An 18,378-nucleotide genomic window follows, 5' to 3' on the forward strand; every position below is an offset into this window, starting at 1 on the left:
GGTCTGCTTCAGAGATGGGAAAGAAAGATTTTAAGAAGAATTTTTGGAGCAATCAAGGAAAATGAAATATGGAGGATAAGAACAAACGAGGAACTAGGAAGATTGTTCGAAGAGACCAGTATTTTATCTGTTGTGAAAAGTATGAGGCTGAGATGGGCTGGTCATGTGTGCAGAATGCCGGAAGGGAGGGTGCCAAGAATGGTGCTGGAAGGCAAACCCGGAGGAAGAAGATTACAAGGAAGACCAAGAAAACGGTGGGTTGACGATGTGGAGGAGGATTTGCAAAGACTGGGTGTAAGAAGATGGAGAAGAACAGCAGAATGTCGAGAGGGGTGGAAGGATGTGGTTGTGAAGGCTAAGGCTCTACATGGGCTGTAGTGCCAATAATGATGATGATGATTGTTTTTATGCTTGAAATTTTGTATGATGGTTGACCATATATTTTGTTGAATGTCTTATGTCAATAAAGACATTCATATTTCTATTTCTCACTTCATTTCCTCTAAAATTGACTGCAGATGGAAATTAATTACAGTACAGCATTTAATCAGGATTTTCGTTTAATAATAATTAAAATCAACTACTTCATAGTTCATTGATAACTATTAATACTCAGTTCTGCAACTTGTTAAGCCATATAGCTCAGCTCATGGTGGGTGAACTATACTCTGTCCAGACTTCCATGACGCTGTAAGATTAAGCCGACCCTCGCTCCCCCACGCGCAGGCACACACGCCCGGCCTACCTGCGCAATTGATATACTATGTATACTACGTAGTATATAGGTAGACAGACTGTCCCTTTACTCACACACACACAAAAGGAGACTGCGCTTGTGTGTGAGTAGTAAGAGGGTCGGCCTAATCCTTCAGAGCTCATGCCAATTTGGACAGAGTATACATCACAATTACTACTTTCTCACTCTTCTGCTGTTTATTCATAATTTCAAAATCGAATATTTGCTATTTCGATAATCCTATTCAATCCAAATAAATATTTCAAAGATTGTATTTAAATAGAAAGAAAAATAAGAATCTCAATACCCTTTTTGAATTATTTAATCACATTATTTGACTTGAAAATGGCATCAATGTTGAAACATGTTGTGATTAAATAATTCAAAAAGGGTATTGAGATTCTTATTTTTCTTTCTATTTTATTAAAAGTAGCCCTATACAGAAAAGAGATACAGTAAATAAGATTTTATTTAAATATATGGTCGGTGTACTGCAAAAAGTGACCAAGTCACTTTTTGGTGAAATTGGGATTTTGTGACAGACAGTACTATACTGAAGTAAACTCTTCATGAAAAAATCTGGTGTGGCGCACTCACACAACTTCCCTTGCTGTAGAAAATTGATCACCTGACGCTAGTGTTAACGCGCATCTCAGGACTATTCTGAGATCTGAACCAGCTGGTGACAAACAAATAACGCTGGAGACACACGAGGGTTCCTATCTCTTCATAGTGAATGATTTAATAGAATCAATAGTTGCCAACAGTTTGCAATTGAATAATCACATTTTCTCGAATTTCGAGCTATTGCTATTTTTTTAATCAATCAATCAATTTATTTAGCCTGGCAATACAGTACTACATAAGGCTACGTCACAAAATATTTTATAAAATTACGATACATAATAAAATCATAATCAGGTCAAAATACATAATAAAAAATCATTAATCAATTTTTTAAACTAAAATTCAACAAAAATATAGGTCTGAGAGCTTATTTCCATTTTTAGGTGAAAATGTTACTGAACAATTATTGTATAGATTTTCATGCTCAATCCTTTCCACTTGAAATTTTTTGTTTAAATTATAACTGAAGACTGATAATTGGGTATCTAAAATCAAACTTTGCATAGATGGGGCGGAGCTCCTGAAATTTTTACAGATATGAGACTAGTGGCAGTTGATCTTGATAGAGCTTATCAATTAATATCTCAAGTATAAATTTGATCAAAATCGTTGGAGCCGTTTTCGAGAAAATCGCGAAAAACCCTTTTTTTGACAACATTTTAACCATTTTAGCTGCCATCTTGAATTGCATTTGATCGAAATTGTTCGTGTCGGATCCTTATAGTTCAAGGACCTCAAGTTCCAAATTTCAAGTGATTCCGTTGATTGGGAGATGAGATATCGTGTACACATACACTCATATACACAGTACACACCCACATACAGACCAATACCCAAAACACACTTTTTTGGGCTCAGGGGACCTTGAAATATTTAGAAATTGGGGTACCTTAATTTTTTTTCGGAAAGCAATACTTTCCTTACTTGGTAATAGGGCAAGGAAAGTAAAAATAAGACGTTTTCTTGAAAATAATATGTTATTTATTATGTGTTTCCAAATGTTTTTTAAGAGCAGGCATATTTGGAGGACAGTGAGAACACTTGTGGCACCTTAGTTTACTCTTTAGATATTCGTTACATTTTTCATCTTCTGGTATTCGTACACAGCTGAACTTTTCCAGGTCGTCGATAATCTCTGTAAACATAATTTACCAAAATTAAAATACATCAAAGAACATAAAACAATTATATTTATACAAATATTTAAATTGAAATTCTTTATTCTCCAAAAACGATTAACAATACAATTATATTTGCATGTAAAATTCCATTGTCACGGTAATTGACCGAGCGAAGTGAGGTCTAAGAGCCTGTTTACATGACAGCGATTTACGTTCGGTTGTCGCACAGTTGACAAACCGAGCGATTGCCAGGTATAGGGAAACACATGGTGCCGTACACATGCATTGCTCGGTTTTAGTAGTCGCCGGTGAATCGCGGCGGTTGTAGTCTCAGACTACAACCGCTCAGTTGTCGCTCGGTTGCCGAGCAGCTCGATATACTAGAACAGGCATGAGAGCATACACATGTCTTCAGTCAACCGAGCGGTTTCGATCAGAGCAGTAAAGTTTTAAATATATGTTGAAGAGTAATATAGTGATTAAGTTCATAGATTAAGATATTAAGATTGAGTACATAGATGTTGTACCTAGTAATTATTTATCATAACCAAGCGCAAACTGCTCATGAATCGCTGTAGCGATTGTAGCCAGACCTGATAACAGCGCTCACACTCACATTCCGGGACAACACGTCACAATATGATAGTACAGAAAGCTCTGTTTATTTAGGATTTTTCTAGACTTTTTAAATTGATAAATTATTTATTAATGTTTGAAAAACATAACAACAAGTCAATGTAACTTACTGAGCGCGAGGTCTACTGTTCACAGAAATACTAGTGGATAATTTTGTCATAAAATAGTTCAAGGGTAGATAATTTTAATATATAATAATTTTATTTGACTAGTTTAACATTTTCGGAAAATAATTTCAGTTGAATCACAATAAAAAAATTGAATTATGTTTTTTGACCAAGCGAAGTGAGGTCTAAGATTCAAGTCGACGGTTTTGCATTTCAGTTTGTCTTTCCATGTTTAATTGACCGAGCGAAGTGACGTCTGAGATTCAAGTCGACGGTTTTGCATTTCTCTTTATGTTTGAATATTTATATGTTGCGCATTTACAGTGAAACACAGCAATAGATTTTCATTAAATTTGACAGGTTCTCTATTGAATTTTGCGTCGACGTATACATAAGATTTTTTAAATTTTTACATTTTAAGGATAATAAAAAAGGAAAAGGAGTTTCCTTCGAACACCAATATCACTGTAAAAATCAGACTATAGAATTCATCATAAATCAGCTGTCTAGTGGACTACCCGTTCAAAAAAATCGAACATCTTGGAATAGTTATTTGTATATCTAGAGTGAAAAGTATCACTTTTTCTCCCTGTGGGAAAAAGTTTGAAGCCCGAGGCAAAGCTGAGGGCAGCAATTTTCCTGAGGGAGAAAAAGTATTTTTCGCTCGTGATGTACACAACATTTTTCCTCCATCTATATTTTTTTATAGAAAATAAAATCATTCTAATAACTTACGTATTGGTGACAATGATTCCTAACAACATAACCTAAATCTAAAACCTAAAAAAAGGTCGTCTGATTGGCACTGCCGATTGCGCTATCTATCGGCAAAAGTTGTAACAATTATATCAGCTGGGCAGCTACCAAAAATGGCTGACTCCAGATCCCGCCATTCAGATTTGAATTGCAGATCAAAATATTTGTTGGCTGGTATTTTGAATAGATTAAAATATTTTAAAAGTTGTATAAATTTTTATCGTCTACTAATATTAAGAATATAATAATTATCATACAAACATATATTTCATGAGTTGATCAATTTCTGGTTGTGGTATTGAATTCAGTTGTCTCAATGACAGACACCTCTATTATGCTTTCTCATCTGAGCTTAGACCTTCTAACCTATTACCATATAAGTTTTTAAAATAGAGATGCTTCCCATGTTATTTAAATGGAGTCACTTTTCCTCCCTAGGGAGTTTTTCTGTTTTTTACTACCGAGAGTGAAAAAGTGACACTTTAGTATTATGTTTCAGGGAGTAAAGTAAGTACTTTAGACAGTAGGTGGAGGAAAATGTATCTTTCCATCAACGTTAGTAGACAGTTTGTCTTTCCATAAGCTGAGGCCATGATTCTAGTTTGTAGTTTAGAGTTATTGATGGAAATTTTTTCGCATTTTGATTTTTTAATCTGATGAATAAAATTGCAATAAATATTAGACTATTGAAAAGAAATTGATTTCTAAAATCATGAAAAGTGAGAAATGAAGTTTGTAGGAGATCAGCATTGTGGTAGTTTATTTTGTTATTTTCAAACACACCGATTTTTCGCCGACACGACAACACAGAATGTTCTCTGTTGGGTTGATTGCAAAGACCTTAAAGATGCATCTCTTTAAGGTCTTTGGTTGATTGGATTGGCATATCGACGGCAGCCAGACCTGATAACAGCGCTCACACTCACATTTCAACGGGTGTGAGTGACTGAATGTAAGCATGATATTATACAGCTACCAACACATCGATGCTAACAATATTTTACTTAATCTAAAATATCGGGGACTGAACTTCGCTCTGGAGTACAAAAGCATAAAAAATGTATTACGAAAGAAGAAATTTTAATAACATTCATACCGAAATGTTCTATCTAATCACAGTAAATTGAGATTAAATAGAATTAGCATAATAGCAGGGGCCCATATCTCGGGTCTCGCCGACATGTAATACAGACAGGATTTAACTCTTATAGACAGTACAAGTACAAGAGAAGGCTGTGGTTTATAACTGCACGAGGTATACTATTCACAGAACTACTAGTGTGGCATGCCCTTTTATTGACCGAGAAAAGTGAGGTCTAATATTCAAGTCGACGGTTTGGCATTTCTCTTAATGTTTAAATGTTCATATGTTGCACATTTACGGCGAAACGCGGTAATAGATTTCATGAAATTTGACAAGTATGTTCCTTTTTTAATTGCGCGTCGACAAATATACAAGGTTTTCAGAAATTTTGCTTTTCAAGGATAATATAAAAGGAAAAAGGAGCCTCCTTCATACGTCAATATTAGAGTGAAAATGAGACTATAGAATTATTATTCGTCATAAATCAGCTGACAAATGATTACACAGATGCTTGGAGAAGCCAGTCTATTGCTGTATTTCCATAAAGTCTATAGTTTCAATCAGGTACTTGTGGATGAGAATACTGCATGAGATCAACTGTTCACAGAGCTACTAGTACAGACAGGATTTACTCTCATGGATGGTACAAGAGGAGGCTATGGTTTATAACTTCGCGAGGTATACTGTTCACAGAACTACTAGTTATTATGCTGCATCTACTTATTGGCCCAACGGAGGCCAATGTGTGGATGGGAGGTTTGCAATGCTGGCCAAATTGCAAGCTGGACCAGCTTACTAGGCCAGCGACTGGGTGAAGTACCGACTATAGTGAGGTCCACGTTATAATGACAGTATTTGATCAACTTTGGTTTTGCTATCCTTGTCTATCACTCGACAAAGCTGGTGGTACTATCCTTTTCTAGGTCCACAACCATGCCAATTATGTTTTTGACAGTGTAGAAATAAAAGCGGTTGACAATGAAAGGCAAACTGCACTTGCACAAATTTCCTGAGTTGAAATGTTGAATAAGGTAAGCTGCACTTGCACAAGACTTCCCAAGTTGAAAAAATGTACCTCCTATGAGCATACAAGATGAATGAATGTAACCGCTAAAAAATGTGTACTGATGCTCAGTGAAATTGAAGTGATAAATAATAAATCAGAAGTTCATATTGAGGATTGTTGAAAGCTCATGTGGAATTCATGTTAAAATTACTTACAGTTCATAATACTAATGTGATGAATAATTGAAAACGTTGTACGCAGAAAGCATGGCGTGATTTGCAAAAAGGATGCTTAGTAGAAAAGTCCCGAAAGGTAAGTTAAATTCATAGAAATTATGGTTGAAAAACGTTCACTGATGATAAATGCATTGAATGGTTATTGAATAAGCACACAAACTAGGACATAATGAATGATGAAAATGGATAAAGTTTTCCAAAGATGGACGCGTTAAACTAAGATGTTACATCGTATAGCTGTACAAAGAGAGTGTCGCTACTTGCATGCTGGTTGAAGAAACAGGAACTGCCCGTAGCGGATACATGACGTGATCGGCAGTGGAGCGCACCAACTCATCGAATGAAGTGAAAATATAAAATCGATATTAAGCGAACTGAAGGTGTTGAGGTTGATGTGAATGTTGAAATATACCAATGGAGGTTCAAAAACAATGAAAATACAATTCAAAAATACTTATTCAAAAATAGACGAATATTAAACTAGAAAACATTGAAAGAAGCAGACGACAACTAGCGCTACTATCGATCAAGCGATCAATGAAACTGTGACGTCAGAGATCGCATGACAAGTGAGAATGTTGTCCGTGGACTGTAGCAGTGGTAGATTCAAATATTACAAAAACAAGATGGACGACCATAAGACTGGCTAAAATATGAGACGAAATCTAACAATCATTAATCAATTTTTTAAACTAAAATTCAACAAAAATATAGGTCTGAAAGCTTATTTCCATTTTTAGGTGAAAATGTTACTGAACATTAATTGCAGAGATTTTCATGCTCAATCCTTTCCACTTGAAATTTTTTGATAAATTATAACTGAAGACTGATAATTGGGAATCTGAAATCAAACTTTGCATAGATGGGGTGGAGCTCCTGAAATTTTTACAGATATGAGACTATATAGTGGCAGTTGATCTTGATATAGCTATCAATTAATATCTCAAGTATAAATTTGATCAAAATCTTGGGAGCCGTTTTAGAGAAAATCGCGAAAAACCCTGTTTTTGACAACATTTTAACCATTTTAGCCGCCATCTTGAATTGCATTTGATCGAAATTGTTCGTGTTGGATCCTTATAGTGTAAGGACCTCAAGTTCCAAATTTCAAGTCATTCCGTTTATTGGGAGATGAGATATCGTGTACACATACACTCATATACACATCCACACATACAGACCTTGGGGACCTTGAAATATTTAGAAATTGGGGTACCTTAATTTTTTTTGGAAAGCAATAGCCTACTTTTCTTACTTGGTAATAGGGCAAGGAAAGTAAAAATAAGACGTTTTCTTGAAAATAATATGTTATTTATTATGTGTTTCCAAATGTTTTTTAAGAGCAGGCATATTTGGAGGACAATGCGAACACTTGTGGCACCTTAGTTTACTCTTTAGATATGGGCCCGTTTCACAAAGGTACAAGTCTTGTTGCCAACCATGGTTTTAGAGAACAGCTGATTACTAGCGTTTCACAAAAGCAGAATTGTAAACTTGTAGTTACAATGAATTTCTACAAGTTTACAAGTGATTTGCTTGTTACGAACAAGTGTTTCACAAAGATTTTCATTGTAGCCAACAATTTTTGTCAAAATTACTTGTTCGTAACTATGAAATTTCTACCGAGGTGGAAAGCTATGTAAAGGATTTACAAGTGATCATTAAAATGATTTTAAATATTCAATAAATATTTCTAATAATCAAAAATGCCCTATATCCCTCTAAAATTGATTATTTTGGAAATATATGCATCTGGAAATCAAATTTAATAATTTCCAAAATAGTTATTAATGTGTTACCTCATAGGTTATGTGTACTATAGTATATATACACAGTATATATAGTATACATTATATATAGTACATCTACTATATATAAACAGAGTACATATAGTGTGTAGGTTACAAATTCAGCAATAAATGAAGTAGACTGTACAAAAAACATTATATTGCTTTCAAATATTTTCAAAGTAATTATTGAAAAGTACAAGTAACCTTTATAAAGGATGGAAAAAGGAAATCATCATGAAAATAGGTTATGTTTACTATTGAAGTACTTGTGGACTTGTAAAATTGTAAACTTGTAGATCATACATTTTTGTGAAACGTGAGTACTTGTAAACTTGTAACTACAAGTACTTGTTCGTAACCATGGTTGGTAACAATACTTGTACCTTTGTGAAATAGATTTTTCATCTTCTGGTATTCATACACAGCTGAACTTTATCAACTTTTCCAGGTCGTCGATAATCTCTGTAAACATAATTTACCAAAATTAAAATACATCAAAGAACATAAAACAATTATATTTATACAAATATAATAATTCTTTATTCTCCAAAAAAGATTAACAATACAATTATATTTGCATGTAAAATTCCATTGTCACGGTAATTGACCGAGCGAAGTGAGGTCTAAGAGCCTGTTCACATGACAGCGATTTACGTTCGGTTGTTGCGTGGTTGACCACCGAGCGATTGCCAGGTATAGGGAAACACATGGTGCCGTACACATGCATCGCTCGGTTTTAGTAGTCGCCGGAAAATCGCGGCGGTTATAGACTCAGACTCAGACTACAACCGCTCGGTTGTCGCTCGGCTCGATATACTAGAGCAGGCATGAGAGCGATCACATGTCTTCAGTCAACCAAGCGGTTTCAATCAGAGCAGTAAAGTTTTAAATATATGTTGAAGGGTAATATAGTGATTAAGTACATAGATTAAGATATTAAGATTGAGTACATAGATGTTGTACCTAGTAATTATTTATCATAACCGAGCGCAAACCACTCATGAATCGCTGTCATGTGTATGAGGCTGGCAAACTGAGCGATTTGCCAATCGAGCGACAACCGAGCGTAAATTGCTGTCATGTGAACAAGCTCTTAGATTCAAGTTGACGGTTTGGCATTTCTCTTAATGTTTAAATATTTAAATGTTTATATGTTGCGCATTTACGGCGAAACGCGGTAATAGATTTTCATGAAATTTGACAGGTATGTGTTCCTTTTTTAATTGTGCATTGACGTAAATACAAGGTTTTTGGAAATTTTGCATTTCAAGGATAATATAAAAGGAAAAAGGAGCCTCCTTCATATGCCAATATAAGAGTAAAAATCAGACTATAAAATTATTCCTCATAAATCAGCTGTCTAGTGGACTGTAATACTACCCATTCAAAAACATGGAACATCTTGAAAATGCTGTATCTTTCAATCAACGTTAGGAGACAGTTGACTATAATACTACCCATTCAAAAACATCGAACATCTTGAAAATGTATCTTTCCATCAACGTTATAGACAGTTGTAGCCAGACCTGATAACAGTGCTCACACTCACATTCCGGGACGACACGTCACAATACGATAGTACAGAAAGCTCTGTTTATTTAGGATTTTTCTAGACATTTTAAATTGATAAATTATTTATTAATGTTTGAAAAACATAACAACAGGTCAATGTAACTTACTGAGCGTGAGGTCTACTGTTCACAGAAATACTAGTGGATAATTTTGTCATAAAATAGTTCAAGGGTAGATAATTTTAATATATAATAATTTTATTTGACTCGTTTAACATTTTCGGAAAATAATTTCTGTTGAATCACAATAAAAAATTGAATTATGTTTTTTGACCGAGCGAAGTGAGGTCTAAGATTCAAGTCGATGGTTTTGCATTTCTCTTTATGCTTAATTGACTGAGCGAAGTGACGTCTGAGATTCAAGTCGAAGGTTTTGCATTTCTCTTTATGTCTGAATGTTTATATGTTGCACATTTACAGCGAAACACAGCAATAGATTTTCATTAAATTTGACAGGTTCTCTATTGAATTTCGTGTCGACGTATACATAAGATTTTTTAAAATTTTACATTTTAAGGATAATACAAAAGGAAAAGGATTTTCCTTCAAACACCAATATCACCATAAAAATCAGACTAGAGAATTCATCATAAATCAACTGTCTAGTGGACTACCCATTCAAAAAAATCGTACATCTTGAAAATGTATCTTTCCATCAACGTTAGTAGACAGTTTGTCTTTCCATAAGCTGAGGCCATGATTCTAGTTTGTAGTTTAGAGTTATTGATGGAATTTTTTTTCGCATTTTGATTTTTTAATCTGATGAATAAAATTGCAATAAATATTATTGAAAAGATATTGATTTCTAGAATCATGAAAAGTGAGAAATGAAGTTTGTAGGAGATCAGCAGATTATGGTAGTTCATTTTGTTATTTTCAAACACACCGATTTTTCGCCAACACGAGAACACAGCAGAATGTTCTCTGTTGGGTTGATTGGATTGGCGTATCGACGGCAGCCAGACCTGATAACAGCGTTCACACTCACATTTCAACAGGTGTGAGTGACTGAATGTAAGTATGATATTATACAGCTACCAACACATTGATGCTAACAATATTTTTCTTAATCTAAAAAATCGGGGACTGAACTTCACTCTGGAGTACAAAAGCATAAAAAATGTATTACGAAAGAAGAAATTTTAATACCGAAATGTTCTATCTAATCACAGTAAATTGAGATTAAATAGAATTAGCATAATAGCAAGAGCCCATATCTCGGGTCTCGCCAACATGTAATACAGACAGGATTTAACTCTTATAGACAGTACAAGTACAAGAGAAGGCTGTGGTTTATAACTGCACGATGTATACTATTCACAGAACTACTAGTGTGGCATGCCCTTTTATTGACCGAGAAAAGTGAGGTCTAATATTCAAGTCGACGGTTTGGCATTTCTCTTAATGTTTAAATGTTCATATGTTGCACATTTACGGCGAAACGCGGTAATATATTTCATTAAATTTGACAAGTATGTTCCTTTTTTAATTGTGCGTCGACAAATATACAAGGTTTTCAGAAATTTTGCTTTTCAAGGATAATATAAAAGGAAAAAGGAGCCTCCTTCATACGTCAATATTAGAGTGAAAATGAGACTATAGAATTATTATTCGTCATAAATCAGCTGACAAATGATTACACAGATGCTTGGAGAAGCCAGTCCATTGCTATATTTCCATAAAGTCTATAGTTTCAATCAGGTACTTGTGGATGAGAATTCTGCATGAGATCAACTGTTCACAGAGCTACTAGTACAGACAGGATTTACTCTCATGGATGGTACAAGAGGAGGCTATGGTTTATAACTTCGCGAGGTATACTGTTCACAGAACTACTAGTTATTATGCTGCATCTACTCATTGGCCCAACGGAGGCCAATGTGTGGATGGGAGGTTTGCAATGCTGGCCAAATTGCAAGCTGGACCAGCTTACTAGGCCAGCGACTGGGTGAAGTACCGACTATAGTGAGGTCCACGTTATAATGACAGTATTTGATCAACTTTGGTTTTGCTATCCTTGTCTATCACTCGACAAAGCTGGTGGTACTATCCTTTTCTAGGTCCACAACCATGCCAATTATGTTTTTGACAGTGTAGAAATAAAATTAATTAATGCAGAGGATCGGCATCGTTATTCTTTCATCTTTATCCACTGCCATTATAACGTGGACCTCACTATAGGCACAAGTTTTGGAGTGAATTTGACTTTATTCAGCGGGTCGCCCCCTTTCAGCAGCTTCTCTTTGTCACAGATACAGAGTAACGGCCAGCAACGGTCACAGTTATCACATAGTTATTCAAAAGTATTCTTTGAGTATCTATAGTGAGGTCCACGTTATATCGGCATGGTGAAATTTGCAATGTTTTTGCTATCCTTGTGTATCATTCAACAAAGCAGATGACGCTATCTCTTTCACACATTGCAAGGTTGCCACATTGTTTATTAACTAATTGACAGAATAGGGTTTAGGGTTAGGTTTTATTAAGGTTATATTTAATGATGTTTCATGAGGATAGGTTAGGTTTTTGCTTTGAAATTGCAATATGCTAGAAGGGGCTAGGGTCCAGGTAAAGTTATGTTTTTTGTTGTTTCAAAGGTTTTATTTAGGTTATATTTAATAATGTTTCATAAGGATGGGTTAGGTTTTTGCATTAAAATTGCAATATGCTGAAGGGATTACGGGTTTTCACCAATATTGTTTATTAATGTTTTAAATATAAAGGAGGAGGTTAGGGGGTTAGCTTTTTGCTTTGAAATGACAATATGCTGACTTAGTTGTAGTGTTTTTTAACATTAGTTAAATAACAACCATTATATTTTATGAATTATATTATTGAAAAATACTCTTTCTTTTATTGAATGGAATGATGATAATATGTTGAATATTATATCGAATTTAATAATAAATCATCATTGGATAATATCATCATCAAAATGGAATGATGGCTCTATAGTGAGGTCCACGTTATAATGACAGTACCTATTTGATCAACTTTGGTTTTGCTATCCTTGTCCATCATTCGACATAGCCGGTGGTATTATCCTTTTCTAGGTCCACAACGATGCCAATTCAGTTTTAGACAGTGTAGAAATATAATTAATCAATGCTGAAAATCGGCATCGCTATTCTTCTATCTTTATCCACTCCATTATAACGTGGACCTCACTATAGTTATGGTGCTCGGTAACCATAATCACAAAGAACGTTACATTCAAAGAACTGACTGAATGGAACGGGAAAAAACCGTTACTAACGCATGCGCGATACGGTGCTGTCTGAGATTATTATTACATCTTTAAATAATGTTTCATAAGGATGGGTTAGGTTTTTGCTTTGAAATATTGCAATATGCTAGATGGGACTAGGGTCCAGGTAGAATTATGCTTTTTGATATCTCAAAGGTTAAAAGATAGGTCAAGGAGTTAGGATTTAGCTTTGAAATTGCAATATGCTGGAAGGGATTAGGGGTTTTTACCAAGAGTTACGTTTATTAATGTTTTAGATGTGGAAGGGTAGGTAAGGGGGTTGGGTTTTTGCTTTGAAATGACAATATGCTGACTTAGTTATAGTGGTTTTCAACTTCAGTTAAATAACAATCGTTATATTTTATCAATTATATTATTCAAAGGTACACTTCCTTTCATTGGATGAAATAATAATATATTGATTATTATATTGAATTCAATGATAAATCATCATTGGATGATAATATTATCATTAAAATAGAACTACGATGGGCTCCAGTTACAGTGCTCGGTAACTATCATCACAAAGAACGTTACATTCAAAGAACTGAGTGAATGGAACGGGAAAAAATTGTTACTAACGCATGCGCGATACGGTGCTGACTGGGATTGATAGAGCTGCTGTCCCACTCATTCTGCCATTTTATTTTTCAGTTCAAGTCCAACTGAGCCAAGCGCCCAGCTAAAGAGGGGGATTAATTTACATTTTGATTTACTCTCCAGTGTTTTTAGTTATATTAATGCTGAAATCATACACTTATACACTTTATCTTCACCAAGACCAGCGGAGCCGGATAGGTTGTGTCAACATAATAAGAATATAACTTTTCTTGAAGTTAGTCATGAGTATAAACTTGAGTTATCAAGATGGCATGGTCACTTCAAAGAACTCATGTAACCCATAGAAAGGGTTTTCCTTAAGCCAACACTTGAGCTTAGCCTTGAAGGCCTGAGTACTCAAGGCTGTTAACCATCTAGGCAGCTTGTTAAAGATTTTTAGTGCCACAGTAGGAAATGAGTCTCTTGTCCTACTTAGTCGGGAATAAGGAATGTCAATCATGCAACCATTCCGAGTGTTATGACTATGTAAGTCTCTCCTCAAGTTGTACTTGTCAAAATTTACCTTGACATGAAGGGCACTTAAATATATATAATAATTAAATATAGTCATTATTCCAGTAGACTTGAAGAGCGGTCTGCAGTGTTCAAGGTAACCACTGGAGGTGATGATGCGGACAGCTCTCTTCTGCATTATTAAAACTTTTTGGCAATCAGATGCATGACCCCAAAGCTGCAGCCCATAGCCCAGGATGCTGTGGAAGAGGGCATAGTAGACAACAATCAGGTAGGGTCTGCTCACCAGCTGTGTCAGCTTCCGTAGTAGATAGGTCACTCTTGCCAGCCTCTTACACAGTCCCTCAATGTGGCAATTCCATTTGAGTTTAGGATCGATGATAAATCCAAGGAGGGACACACTGTGATGATCAGGGCTATGTTGTGCCAATGAACAGAGCAGCCTCTGTGTCTTGCCAAGATTCAATTGGAGCTTATTTGTTTCCAGCCACATCCTAGCTTCTCCAAACACAATTTCTGCCACCTGTAGAGCCTGAGTTGGATTCCGACCAGAAGAGATTATAGTGGTGTCATCTGCAAATTTTAGAGCCCTCCCTTCTAGGTTCAAGTCATTTATGGCAATCAAAAACAGCAAGGGACCCAAAACAGAGCCCTGTGGAACACCATGTCTGATGGGCAGTGCCTGGGACTTAGCTCCTCCCAGAGAAACGACCTGCCATCTGTTTTCAAGATAAGATTTTGCAGTCTGGAGAACAGCACCTCTAACACCATAGTGCTCCATCTTACCAAGAACAATCTCATGTGACACACAGTCAAAGGCCTTACTCAGGTCACACATGATCAGAGACACAGCATTTCTTTCCTCAAAGCCCCTCTGAACCTGCTCAACTAATTCGGTCACAGCAGTCAATGTAGACTTGTTCCTTCTAAAACCATGCTGCAGATTGGAGAACAGCCTATGGACTCAAAGAATACTACAATTTGTTCCTTCATCACAGTCTCAAAGACCTTGGCAAATACTGGTACTATTGAAATAGGCCTGAAGCTATCAATGAGTGTGGGATCACCTTTCTTTTAGACAGGAACTGTGCGAGCCATCTTCAACAACTGAGGAAAAACTCCAGCATGAAGACATTCATTGATAGCACAAGATAATGGGGCTGCAATGATATCAATGATGGACTTCAACACTATGATTGTCATGCCATAAATATCCTGGCTTTGAGAATTTCGGAAACCATTGACCATTTTAACAATGTGACTAGGGGAAACGCCATACCACTGCAATAATCTGGCCTCACTTCTGTCCAAGTTCTCCATTGGGTTCATATTAGTGGTTGGTATAGATGCAACAATATGGTCAATGTTTTGCAAGAGCACACTATTAAACTCGTCAGGACTAGCAGAGCAAGTGACTTTAGCTGACTTGAGCTGACCTCTATTCCTATTTACAAGATTCCAAGCTGCTTTGCATGGATTGGGTGCATTCTCAATTTCTTGCATATTGGCCAATTTCTTGGCTTTGTCAATCTTGCATTTATAATCTGAATTTGCCCTGGAATAGGCTTGATAAATCTTATCCTTCACTTGAGGGCAGTTTGACAATGCATAGTTGTCTTTAAGAGTCAGTACCAGTTCTTTGAGTCTAGATAGTTCAGGGGTAAACCATATTTTTGACTTTGGCCTGTTGCAAGATCTTCTCTGCTGCTTGGTATATCCCTTCAAAATCTGTAGAGGAAAGAAAATGTTGAAGATGTAATCTATCTTTTTGAAAAAAGCATCAAAAGTCTCCTCAGGACCTTTATCTAGAAGCTCACTCATCCAGTCCACTTCAGATACTGCCTCTCTGAAGCTAGAGAGAGAGCTTTCAATTATTTTCCTTACCCCTCTGGTATAATGACAGAACCAATCAGGAAATTTCGTAGTCATTCACTATTTCAATGTCAGCTTTGATGATCACTGCACTATGGTCAGCAACAAGAGGCTCAGTAACCCGAACTTGAACTTTTTGCATATCCAGGCTAGTTCCCACGGTGTCTAGACATCGGTTTCCTCTGGTTGGTATCTGCGAAACAATCCGTAGTCCATGAGCAGCCAGCAGATTATTAAACGCTCTTGTAGATTGTTCTTAAAAGTTAACAGGTATGTTGAAGTCACCTCCTATTATAATGTGCTTGGATACACTCTGGAAAAACGACAGACAGGCATCCAGACCATGGAAAAAACCCTCAATACTTCCATTTGGAGATCGGTAGATGCTCAGTACAAAAGTTGACATCTCAATCAGTTTGACACCTGCTACTTCCAGATCGAGTTCTACACAAAACTGACTCAAGTCAATTTGCTTCACCCCTATTTCATTCCTCACGAAGACTGCCACTCCACCACCACGATGAATAACTCTACAGTAGGAAGCTGATAGCCCCAGTCCATCAATGTTGGAATAAAGCAGACTCTCCTCGCAGTTCAACCAGTGCTCACTTATACACAATACATCTGGCTGGAGGTCTTTACAGAAGTTTTGTAATAAATTGAATTTCGTTCTCAAACATTGAACATTCAAAAAGCACACACTCAGCAAGTTTGAATTGTCAATCTGACAACAGCCACCAGAGTCTTGATTGCGTGTGCAACAAGCTTTGCAGACTGTCTTGGTGTACAAAAGAGGGGCGGGGCTACTTCATTACACCTCCCTGAGCTCTTCTGAATAAAAAACTTGTTAGAGTGACGTATCTAGGTCATTTAGTACTGACCAGTATTAAGTCCTTCTTGTCAAATTCCACTCCAAGCTTAAAACTACAATACATGTTACTCTTACTTTCCAGCTTTTCGACAGTAAAACTTTGACCAGGAAACGTCCTGGACAAGAATGTTTCTACATCTTCTTTTTCTGTTCCCATCTTAATCTTTCCAAGGTGGAACCACGCCCGTTTTTCGCCCAGAAGAGGAGACGATGATTCACTATCTGTATTATTATTTTGTGCATGTTCCTATAAGAATTTTCTTTTCAGCCTTAAGGCTACTGCTAATGTTTTTCTTTGTAGCACCTGCATAACTGAATCTAGATGAAGTTGTATTTCTAACGGAATTATCTTTGTTTGGTGTCATATTATCTCCTTGTTGAATGTCAAGTGGTATACGTTTATTGGTTTTAGATTTTCTGCTTTTTTGTTGCTTCCACTCGGAATTGTCAATTTGTTGGAGCATGTATGATCTGAAAGTAAGGTTATGTAAATTAGCATTACAACTACTGTTTCCTTCAGGTAATGTTCCTTGGTCATTACATTTATGGTCATTACATTTTTATCAGGTCGATTTAGAACCATTGTCGATACTCCATTAACTTGTTCAATTTCCACATTCGATTTATTTCCAACAGTCAACTCAATTCGTTCGATTTCCATAATCGATTTCTCACCAACAGTCGATTTATCTCGTTGATTGGGAAGGCTGTGGTTTGAGGGATGTTTTGATCCTACAGGCTTGTCAAAGTCACTGTTGCCAATTTCCGGGGAATTCCCCAGAATCCGGGGAATTCCCCAGAATCCGGGGAATTTGAGCTCATTCCGTTATTTTTCCGTTTATTTTAATATTCCGGGGATTTTCCGAGTATTTTTGGAAAAATTGTCTTTTTCCGTCGAAATTACGGAATTCTCATAGTTTCACTTTCAGATTTTTTAATAATTATGAACGTTCCTCAGAAATTAGTTTTTTAGCTTCTTTCCAAAGCTAGGCTATGTGGGGAAAGTGCTTTTGTTAGTGATGACAATTTTGTGCGGTTAAGGTTGATGGGAATTTTGATTATTTCAGATAATAAACACAGTAAATGGAAACAAAATAGTTGAACCTCCAAGAAATCAGTACCATTATATATTTTATTGGTGCAAAAATGTTTCTATTCATGAGAGCCATTTTAGAATGAGGACATGATAGCTATGACATTTGAAATTTGTTTTCATGAGTTACAACATGTCTGTTATACATGATAAAATATCAAAGGGTATTGGATAATATCCATCACAATTCATTCATTTGGATTTAAGCGGCAGAAAGCACACATGAGAAATACTAAAAGATAGTTTTTTGTCAAAGTTGATAGGAAGTAGAGGATCGATTGTCAGACTATAGTGAGGTCCATGTTATAATGAAAGTATTTGATTAGCTTTGGTGTTGCTATCCTTGTCTATTATCCCACAAAACACATAGCAGTATCGCTTTCTAGCTCCACAACGTTGCCAAATAAGTTTTTAAGAATGTCAAAATAATTATAATTAATCAAGGCAGACAAACGGCAACTCTGTTCTCTCATCTTTATCCACTGTCATTATAATGTGGACCTCACTATAGGCAAACCACTGATGTCACAAAACATTATCTACAGACCTTA

The 18,378-nt window shown here is 36.0% G+C and overlaps 1 long non-coding RNA gene across 1 annotated transcript; it reads right to left on the reverse strand.

Moving 5' to 3' along the window:
• Positions 1-2,331: 2,331 nt before the first annotated feature.
• On the reverse strand, positions 2,332-4,021 carry LOC120351294. Its single transcript, XR_005571296.1, has 2 exons — positions 3,963-4,021; positions 2,332-2,498 (listed from the first exon to the last, which is right to left on the reverse strand). It is a non-coding gene; the product is annotated as an uncharacterized LOC120351294 (long non-coding RNA).
• Between the last annotated feature and the right edge of the window lie 14,357 nt (positions 4,022-18,378).

The sequence above is a fragment of the Nilaparvata lugens genome, chromosome 1 (genome assembly GCF_014356525.2).
Source record: "Nilaparvata lugens isolate BPH chromosome 1, ASM1435652v1, whole genome shotgun sequence".
NCBI lineage: Eukaryota > Metazoa > Arthropoda > Insecta > Hemiptera > Delphacidae > Nilaparvata > Nilaparvata lugens.